This window comes from Saccopteryx leptura, chromosome 12, assembly GCF_036850995.1.
Source record: "Saccopteryx leptura isolate mSacLep1 chromosome 12, mSacLep1_pri_phased_curated, whole genome shotgun sequence".
Classification (NCBI taxonomy): domain Eukaryota; kingdom Metazoa; phylum Chordata; class Mammalia; order Chiroptera; family Emballonuridae; genus Saccopteryx; species Saccopteryx leptura.
The window spans coordinates 53,190,642-53,209,376 of NC_089514.1; the positions used below are offsets into that span (position 1 = coordinate 53,190,642).

The following is an 18,735-nucleotide window of genomic DNA, read 5'->3' on the forward strand; positions in this document are numbered from 1 at the left end:
ATGCTTTGGGTGCTCAGGAACATCAGCTATCTATGGTTCATTCATTAATACCTGAAATTATACAGTTTTCTTAAATATGCCTAGGTAAATTAAAATACTAAATATTTTATGATACACCCTTCATACTTTCTCTCCTGCTTGTAATTTACTGACTCCCATCACCTAAAATGTCCTCAATTCTTCCTCTCACTTCCATGCCTTCCTACCAGGAGGCGCTTTGATGTCCACCTTGATGGCTTCTTCTCACACAAGGACTTTCCTGATCTCTGGACTTTGTGATATCTTTATTTTCTGAATTCTCGCAGTAGTTTGTTTGGATAAATTACCCTTTGCACATTTGTTCTCTAATGTCTGTTTTGACATACTTGAATACTTTCTTCACTAAACATTAGCTCCTTGGGGGCAGAATGCATGTCATCTTTACCCATACAGATTCCATAATTTATAGTGTACTCCATTCCACACTGTATTAGTACTTATTAGAAGAATAATAAAAAGTTCTGAAGAATCATTGATCACTGAAATATTCAGATTTTCAGAATTAGCTTCCATTGCTTCACAATCTTTTACTCTTTTCTGTTTAAGATTAAATTAATGTTGCTGTTTCTTAGATAAACTATATAAATTAATGCCTCATGTCCCCAGGCTATGCTTCTCCAAGAGAGCTATTTTCAATTATTTCTTGCAAAATTTCCTCATTCTCATGAGTCCAGCTTAATTTTTACTCTGTAAAACACATTTTTCCTCATGCTGAATAGCATGCCATAGCATGATTAACAAATCATTATCACCTCTAAATTTCATAGCATTTGTTTTATATCTAAATGATAGACCAGTTTGCCTTATCAGAGTGGTATTTTTTTCACTGTGTGGTGAGATTTTTGAGAAAAAGGATTAATTATACATTTTTTCTGCTCTTATTATCATTATGATGATTGGTGTATAGTCATACTTAGTAAATTGTTCACTAGAAATAAATTTAAAAATTTAAAAGAACTTTCTGGATAAAAAAAAGAATAACAAAATATGAAAGAGCACAATAATGTAGAAATACACACTAAGAATAATCAGAGTTACAGCAGAACCATAGACCAAACTGAAAGAATAATGATGACAACACGCACACACATACACACACTCGTACACACACGCGCATGCATCTGAATTGAAGGATTTGCTTCTCTTCTCCATTTTTCATGTATGACATGCTCAGTCAGTGCTTCCCTGCTTAGCTACTCTATTTCTGGTCTTTCTTTCTTCTCATAGTCTTCTACCATTACTGCATGGGATACATTTCAAATGGCAACTTGCACTTGTCTAATGGTGGAATTAATTCTACTTTTGAAAACTTCCATTATTTTTTTTATTATTCCCTTGATACACTGAACCCTGATTAGTCTGGGTTGACATAGAGAGTGAGATACTTCTGCATGGGGACTGTGTCATTTATCTCTGAGTCTCTAAGAGGCCCTGGCCAAGAAGATGCTTAGAATTAAAGATGGCATGTTGAGCCAGGTTTGGAGACTCTTTCTTTAAATATCAGTGAATTTTATTTAGATACTTAGTATAATAATTTATTTCTTGGTTTATTCAAGTAAAATATTACCCGAGTGGAGTGTTGTATTGTTTTATTATGAACAAATAGGCTATACAAAAGATCTGATTTCAGTCTAACAAAACATGACCTTGTGCGTTTTTTCTATTGAAAAGATAAGATACTTAAATACTCATCTTTGATTTATTTTATTTTGTCTTATTTTATTTCCCTTCCTCTGTGTGTGTGTGTGTGTATGTGTGTGTCTAGTAACACTTCTCTGAATTCATGTTATTTTAATATCCGGCTTTACATATAGCAGATGGTAGAAATATTTTAAAGACATAGCACCATCATATTGAGACTAAAAGTTTCACTGTTTTAAATTTAAAAAGAGAAAAACATTTATTTTTATTATATTTATTTCCTTTTCAAGGAAATTTGATTGATTCAGGTTTATATATTCAAAACTTATAAAATGTTATGAAACTTATGTATATATATATATATACATACATCTTTATACATAGAGTATATAATAGACAAAAAAGCAAATTGATTTCATGGTAATAAAAAAGGGTGGAAACATTTATTTTAATAAAGGATAACTGTAGTAAGTCTAAAATGAAACCCTTAGGTACAAACTTCCAGTTATTAAATTAGTAATTCATAGGGATGTAATGTATAGTATAGCAAGTAATAGTACTGTGTTGCATATTTTAAAATTGTTAAGAAAGTAATCTTGAAAGGCATTATAAGAAAAATAGTGTGTACTTATGGATGGTGACAGATGTTAATAAGATGTACTGTGGTTATCATTTTGCAATGTATACAAATATAGAATCATTATGTTGCCCTGGGCAGTTGGCTCAGTAATAGAGCATTGGCCCAGTGTGTGGATGTCTTGGGTTCAATTCCTGGTCAGAGCACACAGGAGAAGAACCCGTCTGCTTATCCGCCTCTCCCCCTCTCATTTCCCATCTCTCTCTATTGGAGCAAGTTAGCCCCAAGTGCTGAGGATGGCTCCATCACCTCTGCCTCAGGCACTAAGAAGAGTTTGGTTGCTGAGCAATGAAGCAATGCCCCTTATTGGACTTTCCAGGTGGATCCTGGTAGGGGCGCTTGAGAGAGTCTATCTCTACCTCTCTTCTTCTTACTAAATAATAATAATAATAATAAAAACATTATGTTGTATACTTGAAGCTAATGTAATGTTGTATGCCAAATATACCCGTAATAAAAAATAAATGAAATGCAACCATTGGCAAAAGTACTTTTTCACAGATAGATTGACATAACAATGTTTAACTACAAATACTTACATTTTAACAATTTAATGTAAAAAATATTTGCCTTTAGATATTATTCTAAAAATAATGTAACAGCACAAAGTAACACTATATTTTACATTTATTGTACTTTACTAAAAATACCCAAGTAGTATTTTAAAAAATTCATCACTGATTATTTTTACATTTAAGTTACTATTAAAAGGCACTTTCTCTTTGTGGTGTGGTTATAATTTATAACTACAGACAGTCTAAGTTTTTAAGCTAAAAACATACCTCACCTTCACATATCATTTACATATACTGATTGCTTCCACATGTATGGTATAAGGTAACATAGTTTATGAGCATTTTAATATGGCTAAAACCACAATAAAATAAAAATCATCTTTGTCTAGAGTACCACAGAATTTTATTCATGCTGGTACATAAAGTGTTTTCCAAAGGAATTCTACCTTCTAGAAAAATCCTTTAAAAGCTGACTGTGGTTAATGTCACCTTTCTAACGACGTCTAGATTTCTTAGTCTGGCTTCCAAGTGTCTTCAGTTAGACAAAAGCCCCTTTAAGTAATGCTCAACATGTTCTTCATTCTATTTACTAGCTTCAGATTGCAGGTTTATTTTCTTGAGTGACTGCATATCCTCTTTCCTGCACATGGGTTATTTGTGATCACAGGTGGTCCATAGAATTGGTCAGAAGAACTGAGACTTTATATCTACAAAGTTTCATTCAGACTTGGGGACACATTAAATAAAAATATTATGTTAATTCCTATGTGGAATTAATACTCTTTAAGTTGTCTTGAAGGATGTTGTGTCTTCATGGACCAAGTCATAGCAAAATAACATTCAAAGCAACCATTACACCATTTGAGAGGATATGATGTAAGTACAAGAGCAAATAAAACTAGTCATTTCCTGGTTATTTTTACTGAATATGAAATGACTGGTTTTGCTTTATGTTGAAAACATGAATGGGAACTTACACTCTGTGAGATGCAGGCAAGTCCTTCCTAAAGGAACAGGTGCTTCCTTGCTCAGCCCGACTCAGTGAGTATTCACAGCCATTACATCTCAAAATCAGGTCTTCTTTCATCCTCATTACTTGCTCCATGTCCACACTTACACAGATTTCATAGAAATTACACTTAATACAGTCTCAAGCAATAGGCCAGATTCAAAACACTTAACTTCACTGAAAAGTGTAATGTTAGATGCAGCAATTTTTCATCAATTGTTTACTTGCAACATTAACTTTTTACAAAGCCTCATATGTTTACTGACTAGTTGATATTAACAAAATTCATGTTTTTTTAAAATTGATTTTTCTTTTTTTTGGTGATAGAGAGAGGAGAGACAGACAGACAGGGACAGATAGACAAGAAGGGGAGAGATGAGAAGCATCAATGCATAGTTGCTGTACTTCAGTTGTTCATTGATTGCTTCTCCTTTGTGCCTTGACCAGGGAGCTCCAGCTGAGCCAGTTATCCCTTGCTCAAGCCAGTGACCTTAGGCTCAAGCCAGTGATCTTAGGCTGCAAGCCAGCAACCTTTGGGATCAATCCAACACCATGGGGTCATGTCTATGATCCCACACTCAAGCCAGTGACCCAGCCCTCAAGCTGGTGCGCCCAAGCTCAAGCTGGATGAGACTGTGCTCAAGCAGGATGAGCCCGGGCTCAAGCCAGCAATGACAGGGTTTTGAACCTAGGTCCTCAGCTTCTCAGGCCAATGCTCTATCCACTGTGTTACCACATGGTCTGGTGACACAACTCATGTTTTCAAACATTCACACTATTACATGTCTTTGAAAGAACACACAAAAAATACAATTGTGATGTTCTTTGTATTATAATTATTAATGTAATACACAAATAACAGCTAGAGAACACATGCATGCCAACCCACCCCAAATGAACAAAGTACAGAAATCTAGAATCATGCAGTGATTAATCTGTTTCAAGTAATTAATAGTCAATGAATATCTTAGATGTACTAAGCACCGATTGGGCACCTTATATATCTACTGTCATTGTAATAGCTAGTATAAGACAGCTATTCTTCTACATTAGAGAAGAGCATCTTGAGGCTAATAAAGTTAATAATATGCCCAAATCCTTAAACCTAGAAAATTCCAGAATCAATTCAATGCTTTCTTCACCATGCTAAGATTCTTTTATCTTCATGAAATTTTTGTTCTGGTAGCTACATTGGAAAAAGTCATTAACTTTCATTAGGCCAACAAGCAACAAGTACTATAAACATAACATGACTTAATATTCAATAGCATTAATGATGATAAGGTATATTATTATCATATTTATTTTTAATTGAATATATGCTATCATTTTGCTCATTTCAAGAATATGCAATTTTATTCTTTTAGAAATATGAAGAGGCAGTACATCTGGTGGTTTAGGTGGGGCATACCTGAGACATTTAGCCATCATCTCTTTCTATTAAGAAAAGTAAATTGTTTGAAAAAAGATAGTGAAATATGTACAATGAAGACTTCATTTAGGTGCACAGTGTGTGTCACGTGTGGTACAGCTTAATATTATAGACTGGAAGTTTATTCTATGGTTATAGAATTACTAATTTTACTTCCTTATATGGCATCTACTTAAAATAGGCTAAATATATTCTTTCAAAATTAGTGTGCTGATGTTTACATAGTTGTAAGCAGAAATTCTGTCATAAAGGAGGCAGTTTTCTCTAGTTGGACAGCTCAAGAGCAAAACCAATCAAATAAGCATCATTCACATTTCTGATGAAACAACATTGGGTAAAACAGACATTGGCTCTGCCTTGCTCAGTGGTTTTATGCATATAAGATGAAAGCTCTTTCTAGTCACTTGGTCTCATTTGCTAGAAATATTTCTCAAGAAGCTGCCTGGACTAAGAAGTTAAAAGATAGGGAGAGGATGTCGGCTCTGTTAGTGTACAGAGGGGCCTTTAAGTCTGTTCTGAATAAGCATTCGGGAAGCATTAGATGGCTGAGACTACCGAACGTGGGAGACACGCAGTGAAGGTAAGAGACTCCAGGGCTGCAGACCAGGGTATGTTAGCCTAACAGGGAAGTGGAGCTTTTGGAGTAGTTGTTTTCCTGGAGCACAGCTTCCAATTTTATCTAATTAGAATCAAATGCTAAGGAGTGACTTTTTGCACCCTAGCCCAAGGAGAAAAGATGTCCCTCAAAACAATGACGAATGCACATAATATTAGTGAGCTGAAAAACAAAACACACAAAAAAAACTCATCCTTGATATCTTGCTTTGCCCAAATAGAGTCACTATAATGAAGTAAAATGTGTTCACAATTGTACAGTTGCGATAACCTAAGAACATATGAAGGAAGCAGTATGTAAAATAGAATATTTTTAGGTACAGAGCTGTATCCTAAATGACACTTGATTGTTGGATTTTAAAATTTTATACAAAAGCATAACTCATTGCAGTTTTTTTTTTTAAATATGACTTGCCCTTTTCTGGACAGATGAAAAGATATTGCTCTGTGTAGATAAGTATAAGCTACATGCCCACATGTGAAGTGTTTGTACACCAGGAGAAAGGTCATTGTGCGAGGCCTAATCTGAACTGCAGACTTTTGTTGCAGAATGTTGTTCAGCATCGCAGGTGATGACTCAGTAACCCTGAACTAAAAGGCCAACACCCAGGTTTATGGATTCCTAAAGCATCGCTTGGCACATAACACTGATTTATAAACTTTAAAGTTTTATCATCTATTCAAATCTAAAGTTTGACTGCTATAACCTGTTTCAGACTTTCTTACATTTATCCATTTCTCAATTGTTTCTGCAGACTTAAATGTTTTTCATTCCCACAAAACATTTCACTGCTCTGTTTTACATACCTTTACATCAAACTAGGGTACGTGTGTTCTCATTTCTGTGCCTTAGCCCTCTCACCTGCAATAATAATCTGCAATCTCCTCACTTATTTCTTCAACCACTTCACTCAGAAAGTATTTAGTGGAACCCTATCATGTACAAGATTCTGTACTTGACTGAGAATATAAGACATGTAAAAGACAGTTGTGTTGTCAAAAAGTTGACAATCTAATACTTCTCTTCTTCTGAATGGTAAGGTTCTTCAGGAAAGTTGTGATAGTACTTTATATACCTCTCTGCCTCTTCAAAAGCCTTGCAAAATACTCCAGTCAATGTTTACCAGAGAGAATAGAATCAGTAGGAAAATGCACCTGTGGAAGGACGCCAGCCAGGAAGGACGTTAACAGGTGTGACGCGTGATGGGGAGAGGAGATGACTGTGTGGCAACACTGCTGGTGATGCAAGGTGAAGTCACTTTCCCATCACTATTAACAATTGTAGCACTCTCTTAGTTGCAAAAATTTAGAGCCTATTGTTCTCAAATTCTTCAAATCCTTCCTACACATAATCTTACTTTTTCTATATGTTCAATGTGTTTCAACTCTAGCCTTTCTTTCTCATTTCTATTACCATGATCCTGATGCAGGTATTGATTTCCTCATACCTGAATAACTGCAGGGCCTCCAAATAGTTTCCTGTACACCTTAGACTCCTTTAAACCAATCTTTTTTTTGGTATTTTTCTGAGTGAGAAGCAGGTGTGTGGGGGGGCAGACAGACAGACTCCCACATTAGCCTGACAGGGATCCACCCAGCATGCTAACCAGGGGTGAAGCTCAGCCCATCTGAAGCGTTGTCCTGCTGCAATCGAGCCATTCTAGCGCCTGAGGCAGAGGCCATGGAGCTATCCTCAGTGTCCGGGCCAGCTTTGCTCCAATGGAGCCTTGGCTGCAGGAGGGGAAGAGAGAGAAAGAAAGGAGAGGGTGAAAGGTGGAGAGGCAGATGGGTGCTTCTCCTGTGCAAGCTGTCAGGGAATTGAACTCGGGACTTCTACACGGCTGAGCCAATTGGCCATGGCCTAGACCAGTCATTTTTATAAATTGAACTAAGAAGTTTAGACTTTAATCAATAAGAATATAAAATTAGGAAAAGTGTAATTTGATTTAAATTTCAGAAAGAATTGTAGACAGTATGAAGAAAAGAAGAGAGAATGATTATAATCCGTTGCGATCACAGCCTGTTGCAAAATAATGATAAATGCCTGATTTAACCTGGAAGAGAAGATAAGACAGATTTGAGAAATGGACTCAAGAAGTAGAATCCACAGGACACCTGGTTAGATATAAGGTAAGCCAGTGACAGAAGAGGCAAAGATGCTATTTATTTGGACAACTGGGAGAAAAGGACAACATTCCCTAACACTGGGATTAGAAGGAAAACCAAGTCTGTAGAGAGGACAGTGAGTTCAATTTTCAACAAGTAGAGCTGGAGTTGCCTGTGAGAGATCCAAGTGTAGATATTCTGTGTCCTTTGACATGTGGAAGAGATACACGACAATGTCCCCAGCTGGCTTAGCAACTGGTCCCCAGACCTTGCAGCATCTGGGAAAGTACTTTTTCCGGGAATGGGCATGGCCAAATGGAGACGTGCTCCCTGAGTAATCAACACTAGCACAGACTTCCCCATTCTCTGAGCCTTCTGCTATTTCCCTTCCTAGTTGTCATTTGGGCAACATTTCTACATCTCAAGGGTCAAAGAGACTAATTTTTCCTAAATCCAATATATTTCATAGGTGGAAAGGTGAGGCATTTGGACTAATTATTTGAACCGCACTCTCCGTATCAGGCACGGTGTCTAGTGTAGATTGTTAGGTGTATGTGTGGGTAAGAGGGCAATTTAGTGAAATTTTAAAGTGGCAAGATTACCTAATTTTAAAAAATGTCATTTTGTTTGCTCTTCAGTAGATTGATGTGCTAAAAATGAAAGATTACTGACCTCTTCCAAGGAAGACCTAAGGGCTTTTAATTTTCGAGGCTGAGAAAATTTTTTATTATGCTGAGAGCAATATAAACAGGATTTTGTTTTCAAAACAAGAAACTTACATGAAATTTACTTAGATAAAATAAGATGAAAGAATTCAAGACTATATTTCTAGAAGAAAGGTGGGGGTGAGAGTACAGAGTGTGAGGGGAGGGTGGTTAGGATCAGTTAAATAAAAAATTATATATTTCAAATCTGGAAAGACAGAAGGTAACTTTGTATTGGGAGATTTGTGTCTGGCTCACACCCTGCACTCTGGAAGTGGAAGGACTTGAGAGGGAAAACATTGTGTGCATCATTGCATTTCTGTGGAGGCAATGACACTGCATTATGGCTTGGAGCCAAGATGCTAAGAAGGCTCAATAGAATGGCTGCTGAAATGAGCATCTTGGCAACTTCCCAGAGGCTGAGAGAGCGGAGAACTCAGCTGGACAGCAGCACTGTACAGTGGGAGACGCTCAGCGAAGGTCAACCATTACAGGACAGGAGATCACAGACAGTCCTGGACCACTTAAGATCTGACATCAAGCAAAGAGAGAGATCCTCTCCTCAACACATTTTTATTCAATGCTGTGCTCTAGTTACTGGCATTTCACTTTCGGTATTTCCCAATTAAATGTAATATGATTTTGAAAAACAATGACTTAAATATACCTTTGTTGTAAGCATTATATACACACTGCATATAAAACATTAATTTATATAGTTCTTTATTCAGTATATATAATTTTGCTAAACAAGAGATTACACTATTATGGCCAATTTCTAGAAGTGACTTGTTGCTGTTTGTGTTAAAAAATACAACAAACTTACAATTTTGTCTAATATATTATAAAGTATTTCAAGATTTTAGTAGCTTGTTTGTTCTGAAGCTAATTTATTTTTAAGTTAGCCAGAGAATCATCCTGAATGATAACAAAGTGCTAAGTGAATTAAAATATATGCAATATATAACTTTGCGTTTAAGGATTTGTGGTATATAACTAGAATACACAGTGAAGCAGATATTTCAATATCTATTTCTCATCATTTAGATAAGTGGTCCCCAACCTTTTTTGGGCCACGGATCAGTTTAATGTCAGAAAATATTTTCACGGACCAGCCTTTAGGGTGGGACGGATAAAAGTATTACGTGACCGAGACAAGCGTCAAGAGTGAGTCTTAGATGGATGTAACAGAGAGAATCTGGTCATTTTTTTAAAATAAAACATCATTCAGACTTAACTATAAATGAAACAGAAATAATGTAAGTTATTTATTCTTTCTCTGCAGACCGGTACCAAATGGCCCACGGACCGGTACCAGTCCGCAGCTCGGGGGTTGGGGACCACTGATTTAGATGACATAGATATCTTTATATTAAAATCAAACATGATTTTAAATAGCATTTGGTTTTTCACAACTTGTTGGTGGGCTGGTTAAAGAAATAATAGGGTAAAGCAAAGAAAAAGAGAAATAAATATAAATTAGCTTGGCAGAGAAGAAAAGCCAATATATTTTATAACCTCTAGGAACTATAATCACAGTATTTTCTACACTGGATAACCAAACTCAGCTTTCTTTTCTTTTCTGCATTGGTTAGAAAGAAGCTGGCCAGTGTAGTTTATAGACGAATCCCAAAGGAGAGATGAATAAACCCAAATTACTACTGTGACCACTGTGGAAAATCCTGACAAGGATATACCACTTGTCCCTTTTGATCTCATTTTTAGTCAAACCTAGACAGCACATATTAACTCCATAATGTTCCCAGTCTGATGTGCACACTTAATGTCCCCTTGTTAAAGAACAGATTTGTTTTTAGGTTGCATTTTAATATAGAAAAAATTATGTAGTAATATTACCATGTAAGCTATATAAAAACGTATTATTCTCTTAAAAAGAAACACAAATCACAAAAAAATAGTTTTTGATAGTGGAAATTACCACTTTTCTCTGTCTCTGAATTCTCACATTCTTCTTGCCTTTCAAAGTTCACCTTTCTTGCACTTATTTTCAAAAGCCCTCTGAATTTTTTAAGAAGATGTGATACTGTTGTCAACAGACATCCTTCTACATTCACTTTATAATCCAATAATCTATACTGCTCACTAAAATTAGGGGATAATTTATCACTTCATATTAATTTTGAAAAGCGCCTAATTTTTGTGAGCAGTATATTTGTTCAAGAGGAAATTCACAACATGCTTTATGTAGGTGTGTGTGGGGGTATTTGTCTTTCACATAGCCCACAAGTAAAATATTTGTTAATTATAATAACTGAATTTGTAAATAATTAAAATTTGTGTAGCTGATAAAAACCTAGATTCATTTAAACTAATTTTATAAGATGATCACAACAGAGTTTATTTTCTTGAAACTTCAAATTAATTTAAAGTTAAAAATTAAAATTTCTATATTTAATATAAAGATTCACAACTACTTAAACTGTTTGAATCTGACCTCAGGTATAACCATCTTTCTTTGGGTTTTCCTCAGATATATTACTTAAGGATTGGAACTAGGCCTTAATTTTTCTAAAATACCCCTTAATAGCTATCATTTGTACAAAATGGCACTCTTGTCCTACTGTCTTTTACTGTTAATATTTCTACTTTGTCACAAGACTGACATATATTTTTTATAAGAATCTAAAATTACTCATTGTCAATTAATTTATATTCTATGCATCAGTTATAGACCAATAAGTGCACTTAGGAAATTAGTCTATTATGTGCCCTTCCCCTCTTAATTATATGAGTTTAGGATCTTAAATACACAACTCATAATGTATTTTGAATATTTAAACGTCAGTAGATTCTTGGGGCTATTTTCTATCACATTTACTCTCCTGGTAGAGTGGGGGCTTGGAAGCGAGGGCTGGGGATGGACGTGGGTGGTGCTCACAGGTCATGGAGCACAAAGCCAAGTGAAGAAGAAGCTAGAATGAAAAGCAAAGGACAATGAGGAACTGCTGCTATCGATAAGTGGAATCAAGGAGAAGAGAAACCAAGATGTTTCTTCAACACTAAACCTGTGTAAACTGTCAGAGTGCAAAGCCAGGCTTCTCTCCAATGTGTGGACCAGGAAATCTAGTCAACTTAAATTTTTAAAGGATTGTACTTTCAACTTTGTTTGGTAGGACTGGTATGTTTTACACAAAGGTTCAGATACAATGAGACTGATGATGAGAAATTTTAGCCACACTATTTGGTCTTAGAATAGTCTCGCTTACTTTCTTTTCTGGATGTGTGTACTGAGACACAATATTAAGGAAAACCAAGGTATTAATCCAAAAGAATGTAACAATTCCTTAACCTGGTTCCTATAGTCTCCCAAGAGGTATGTCTTATTATATGTTCTCCATCTCCTACTTGCAGGCAAGCATAGATGAACCAGAAACTTTCTGATTCAGTCCTGGAAGAGCTGTGATTTAGAGGAGACATGGTGGATATACCACTACTATCAGACCCTTTCTGTACTCCAGAATGCCTCCCTGATATCCTCTTAGCTTAGTGCATAGCATTGAGTTCATTTTCTCTACAACTTACTCATAATGAATAGTGTATTATGAATTTACATTCTTTCAACACTCACTTATAATCAGGTAGAGTATCTGTTTAAAAAACAGGTGTGTCAAATGAACCACCAACTCATTCAACAATGAGTGACTTTGTCTAGCCATTGAAAATATGATGATGAACAATAATGCAGCCTTAAAAACCTTACAATCTGGCACAAAAAAGATGACCCACATAAGTAGTTTTACAGACTAACGAAGTCACTGGATGTAATCAATAGAACTAAGCTTCATTTAGTTTGCAGATGGAGATTCAAGAGGGTGCTGTTATATTTTTTCTCCAGACATGTTTATGATTGCAGCAGCAAACTAAGTTACTGTAAAGTTTGGTCAATATCAGTTCCCACGCCAGGTCTCTCCAAGCAAAGGAAACCTAGAAATGCAAGTTTAATGACTCATTCAGGAGCTGACAACACTCCTTAAATTTGTAGTCCCTTTAAATTTTACCCAAAGACTGTAGAAAATACTAAGAACAATTCATTCTTCATATTAATCAACAGAATCTGATTTTAGCTTATCTTTTTATTTCCTAATTCAAGTATAAATTATATATTTTCTTATCCTGACTTTGATAAAGTCCAGCTTTGCTACTGTTTAGAAATAGTGTACAAATTTTTTATTTTTACTGATGTTTATGTCTTGGCAATAGCAGGAACTAGTAACTGGGGACATTTGTGTCAGATCAAATTTATTGATTCATCCATATGTTTAATTAAAAAAATAATTAAAAACAACCTACCAACAAAAAGTGTTATTCTTTTAAAAATACATCACATATAATTTTCTGAACTTTATTTTATCTTCTCAGTTAAAACAATGTATTACATCTCCATTAAAACGATGGCAATCAGATACCACAGCACGCTGCCTAATTACTGTTAAATATACTTAATGATTTTGGCTGCAGAAAGAAATTACATATGTGAATATATATGAAATATTTTATATATATTTCAAACACATGAAACTGTTCTCTAGCATTCTGCTTCTTTAGAACTACTTTTTACCTATTATTTTGTTCTCTATTTTATAGATTAATTCCACATGTAACATATAATTTAAGTAAAAAGATTTATTTATTTTTTTTTTACTTACAACCATTTACTTTTCAGGGTCAAACTGTACCAATAAAGGTATGCAAAGAGCATATAAAAATCTTTAGCAAGTTTTATTTTAACTAATGCTCTTGTTCTGTGTATATTACATCTTCTGACTTACACCAGTTTTTCCAAGCTTGGCCTCCTCCAAACATGACTCTCGGTGTTTATCCTAGCAGCCTGCCCATTTCTAAAAGAAAGAGCTGTCACAAATTGCTAGCGCCACCTATTAGTGGAAGCATAGTACTGCAAATCATGATAATGCCTTTAAATAGCACCTAAGAAGTTATGATGGGTAAAATCCCAAGACAAACACTTGTTCTAATTCATGTTTGCAGCGGCTGGGCTTTTAAAAAGAAGTTTTCACGACATGTACTAAACTTAGATACTGTCATGAGTTTTGGAGATTTTACCTACAACTTAACATTAAGGAATCATCTATCATAGATTTTTTGGTAATGTTTTGATAAGTGCAATGTTTCAAGCAATTAATGTGTAACTCTTCATGATATATCATGATTTTGTAACTGAACGTTGTTGATAACAATCAGTCCAAATGTGTTTTGGTCCTGGTCTCTCTAGAAGGTTTTTAGAAAAGTTTAACTATAAATACTATTTAAAATAGTTACGATTCTAGATTTCAAAATTACGCAAAAGGTGTGAAGGTGTGATGTTCTGACCCGTAGAACTATGATATGTAGCCATGCCTCCAAAGTTTAATGAAAAAATCGGGATAAGAACTTTACCACATAATTTTTTATAGCTCACTTAAAGTTCCTGATAACTTTATAAGTTAAGGCACACAACTAAAATATAATTATTTTTTTGTATTAAACATAAACAGATAACGCTCTTCAAATGACAGTCAAATTTTAATTTTGTTACTATGCAATCATATTGGTTAATTATAATTAAATTTATTTCTGAAAGATTCTCCAATTACATTTATTTGTAAACATAGAATTTAAATATATATAATTGACCTAAAATACAAAATATTTGTTAGTTATGTTGTTTATATGTGATAATTAAAATAAGGAAACAAAGAGAAATTAGCGACCACAGATCTATACATCTATTTAGTCATGTAAACATCCAGGTATTTTACTTTGCCGACAGAAGTGGAGTTTTGGAAATAATTTATGTAAAAAGAAATAACAATATTAAAAAATTAGAATTAGAAAAATGATCTCTTCCATTCTGAGATTTCCTTAGCTAGTAATGACTGATATCATATCAAAACTTGGTGGAGGCCCTGGCCGGTTGGCTCAGCGGTAGACCGTCGGCCTGGCGTGAGGGTGACCCAGTTTTAATTCCTGGCCAGGGCACATAGGAGAAGCGCCCATTTGCTTCTCCACCCCCACCCCCTCCTTCCTCTCTGTCTCTCTCTTCCCCTCCCGCAGCCAAGGTTCCATTGGAGCAAAGATGGCCTGGGCGCTGGGGATGGCTCCTTGGCCTCTGCCCCAGGCGCTAGAATGGCTCTCGTCGCGGCAGAGCGACGCCCCCTGGTGGGCAGAGCGTCGCCCCCTGGTGGGCGTGCCGGGTGGATCCTGGTCGGGCGCATGCGCGAGTCTGTCTGACTGTCTCTCCCCGTTTCCAGCTTCAGAAAAATACAAAAAAACAAAACAAAACAAAACAAAACAAAAAAAAACTTGGTGGATTAGAGACTTACATGGGATGGTTTTGTGGTCTGTTATTTTCTTACTTGCTAAAGTCTACACTGTAGAAATTATTATTACAAAGGCCAATATGGTTGGCAGCTTTCAACAGAGGAGCCACAACTGGGACTTTCACTTGCCCTCATTTGAGCTGACCAGCACTGTATCACAAGATGTGTTATTAAGCATTTTGTTTTATTTCATTTTTTAGTATTTTGCCAGGATCTAGTACTTGCTGAGTAAATGAATAGATGTTATAGCTTTCAGTGTGCTTAAATTGAAGATTTCAGAACCAATATAATTTTTAAAGTTAATAGAATTTGGGAAGAAAAGGTCATGTTATATAAGAATCAGCAAGTCAGAGACTTGAGGCCAAATATGCAGTGACTTTTGGACTAAAGTTATGGCAAAACTTTATCAAAAACTTTATAATTTCTTTGCTCTTAGTGTATATTATACACATATATATATACATTATAGATATGCATCCCATTTTAACTGTGAAGAGATTTTTAGTATAAGACTAATTTTATTCTACACCATTATGTAAATATAAGGTATCCATGAAAACTTTCTATGTGACTCAAAAGATCATATATATAATTTTAAATGTAGATTTTATTTTAAATCAATAACAATTTTATTTGTAATGTTTTTATTATGATTCATAACCTATAGATTGCCAGGATTACTTTTCTTAACTATAAAATATTAAAATAAAAATTTGTTTATATACTCACATATTCATATTTTCATATATAAAGATATGTATATATGTGTGTTTGTGTTTTGGTAGAAGTAAAAGAAAACTGAAAAGTCAACCTGTGTAATAAATAATAAAATAAATCATTATTTATATTAAATTGCAAAGTGATCATAATATATTGCACAATGGCAAATAAAAAAGCTTCTGTCAATTTTACTTCATAATTTCTAATTTAATATTATCATTTAGTATCAGAAAGAGATGTATTACAATTTTGATTTAACTGATCATCTTATTCTTAAAAGAAGGAAACTACTTGACTCTGGGAAACACAGCTTTACAAAGTATGAAAAGAAAGCCTTTAGTATTTAAGTACCATTTACTAAGTCCCCCTACGAAGGGAAAGTTGCAGGCACTGAGTTAACCTTGGATCCCCATGGTCAACATGACATTCAGACTCACATGTGTCTGATTTCTACTAAAAGTGAAGCACACAATGTCCTGGAAAAGCTCACTACACTGAGTGATGGAACATTTGTCATTTGTTTAAAACCTCAAACCTAATTTATTTCCTTGTGATTTCCACAGCTTTTTCTGAAGTCTTCATTGTACCACACATTCCAAAGGGAAGATTACAAGATATTCTGATATTTCATGAGAAAAGTGAAACTGGTAGTTTGATAGGGGAAATAAATTGTTATGCACCATTTCAAAAAAGAAGCATTTTCACATTTAGCTATATTACATAAATTTAAGGAAGGCCAAAGTATCTCTGAGTGAATGTGTCTTGAGGATGATTTGTAAGTGATAGCTTAGATTTACAGAGTTCTCACATTTGCTTCCCCCACAAGGATTCTAAATCAGATTGGTTCAGAGGAAAAGCCAGCATACCCCATTTTTCTAATATTATCACTTCTCCAGATGGTTCTCAAACATCTATTAAATTCCTTTTTCCTAGAAAGTAAAGTACCTTATTGATATCTATGTATGCTCACTACAAAAGCTGCTTTCTTGTTCTTCTTTTTCTTCCTCAAATTTCTAAAAGAGATTTAACACATCAAATCTCTTTTATCTTCTATCACAAAGTAAGCACAGTGATTGTCTGAAACTTTGTCTTGGCAACCTGAGCAATGAGAGAGTTAATGGTGGATCTTTGACAACAGTGACCATGGGAAATTAGAGTTAGCAGGAATTTAACCCTTCATGAATCATGCTGGAGTATTTTTAAAGGCAGTGGGTGTTTTAACTGTGGTTGACATCTAATTAAGGAAGAAAAAGAAGCAGCTAAAAAAAATGTCTATTTTAGTTTAGAAAAAAAATATTGACAATTGGCTACCAGATCTCTGCTTTGGTGAAACAAGTGAGCATGCAGAGACAGAAAGGTAATGACAGACCAGTTAAGTGACAAGAAATATTGCTTGGGCCATTCCTTTTATTCTTTTTGCTGTTGTTCATTTCACAGTTTATTTTACCCAATTGTCAAGCTCTAGGTTCATCAATAGAATTGATATGTAGCTGTCAGGCAGTTTTTGGTATAAAAGAAAGCAAAAATAATTCTAATAGATGCCATCACTAATAAGAGCTTATAAAGACAGTGTCAAATACATACACCTTGTTAATATATACAGCTTACTTTCTCAGACAATTTTAAAGCATATATATATATAACAAATGGCTAGTCTAATTAAGGATTATCTTTTTCACATGCACAAAGTACTGGTGCCTCCATAATGGAGAGCAATCTATTAACAGGGAAATAAAATTATTGCAAAAAAGTATAATTCTCAATTTCATTATATTTTACAATTTATTTAGCACTTAGAGAAGTATCTGAAATTGTAATAGATCTTTAAAATGTACTTTATATTTCAAACTTATCTTAAAATAATAGTCTATAGCCATTCACATCTTCAAGAAGTAAAGTTGTATGCAAAACTTACTTATAAGAATTATAAACTTGCATAAAGTAGACCATCAACCTAAGAAATATCTGATGACATGTTCTCAAAGAGTGAAAATAAAGAGCAAACACTGATGAAAACACAAAGGCCATAATATCATACACTACACATAATTTAAAGACAGTTACTAGAGTCATAATACAGATTTAATTAAATATTTAATGAAGCCTGTTTTTTTAAATTATCTTAGATGAATACAATTGCAATTCTTTTGCTCTTGTTTAAAATTCATTTTCATTATCAAGAAAATATTACCCAAAAATAAAAGTATTTTCCAAATCAGTATATTTTATCTAACAAGTATTAAGTCCAAATGAACACATTTAATAGGTGTCTAATTTTCTAATCCAAAGTGTGAAAATTACATCTCTTTTTCCTATTTGTGGTCCTAATTTACACTAGAGCATTCAGAGAGATCATCTCCTTCATGTGAAAATTAAAGAATCTGTTTTCTTGCAGAAGAGCAACATACAGTATACACACATCTCAGATTCAGTAAATTTGTTTCACATTAGAGACTTGAAACAGAATATAATTGAAGCTTCCCACTGCCCCACCCCCAATCTAGAAATCTGAAACTCATAAGAAAGCAACACCTTAGGGAGTAACACTACTTGCATTAAAATAGTTTAATCTTAAACTCCACTTCAATAACATTTCAGTTGTATGAATATATCTCTCATTAAAATTATATGCATTATTTTGGAATCAAAGTAACATTATTTTATACATCTACTTTTAAAAATGTATCTAAACAAACATAGAACATTTATTTTCTTTAAAACCTTCATTAAAAGACAAGCATACATATTAAACTATAACCAATAAAGTACTAGCAACTATGTGATAAAGCTTTCTTTTTAATCTATAATTTTTTATAAAAGAAGTTCACACAACTACTTCTACAACTAGGAAGTAGCGTGTCTTCACTTCACACTGCAGTACATATGAAATTAAATAACATTGTATTTCAAAGGTTTTAGATTTACACCAATTAGCCAAATACACAGTCTTTTGTACAATCATAACGCACTGTGGAAAAA

The 18,735-nt window shown here is 34.3% G+C and overlaps 1 protein-coding gene across 2 annotated transcripts in view; it reads right to left on the minus strand.

Moving 5' to 3' along the window:
* SEMA3A (semaphorin 3A) overlaps positions 1–18,735 on the minus strand; it is a 612,798-nt gene that overhangs the window by 232,144 nt on the left and 361,919 nt on the right. The window lies entirely within an intron of this gene.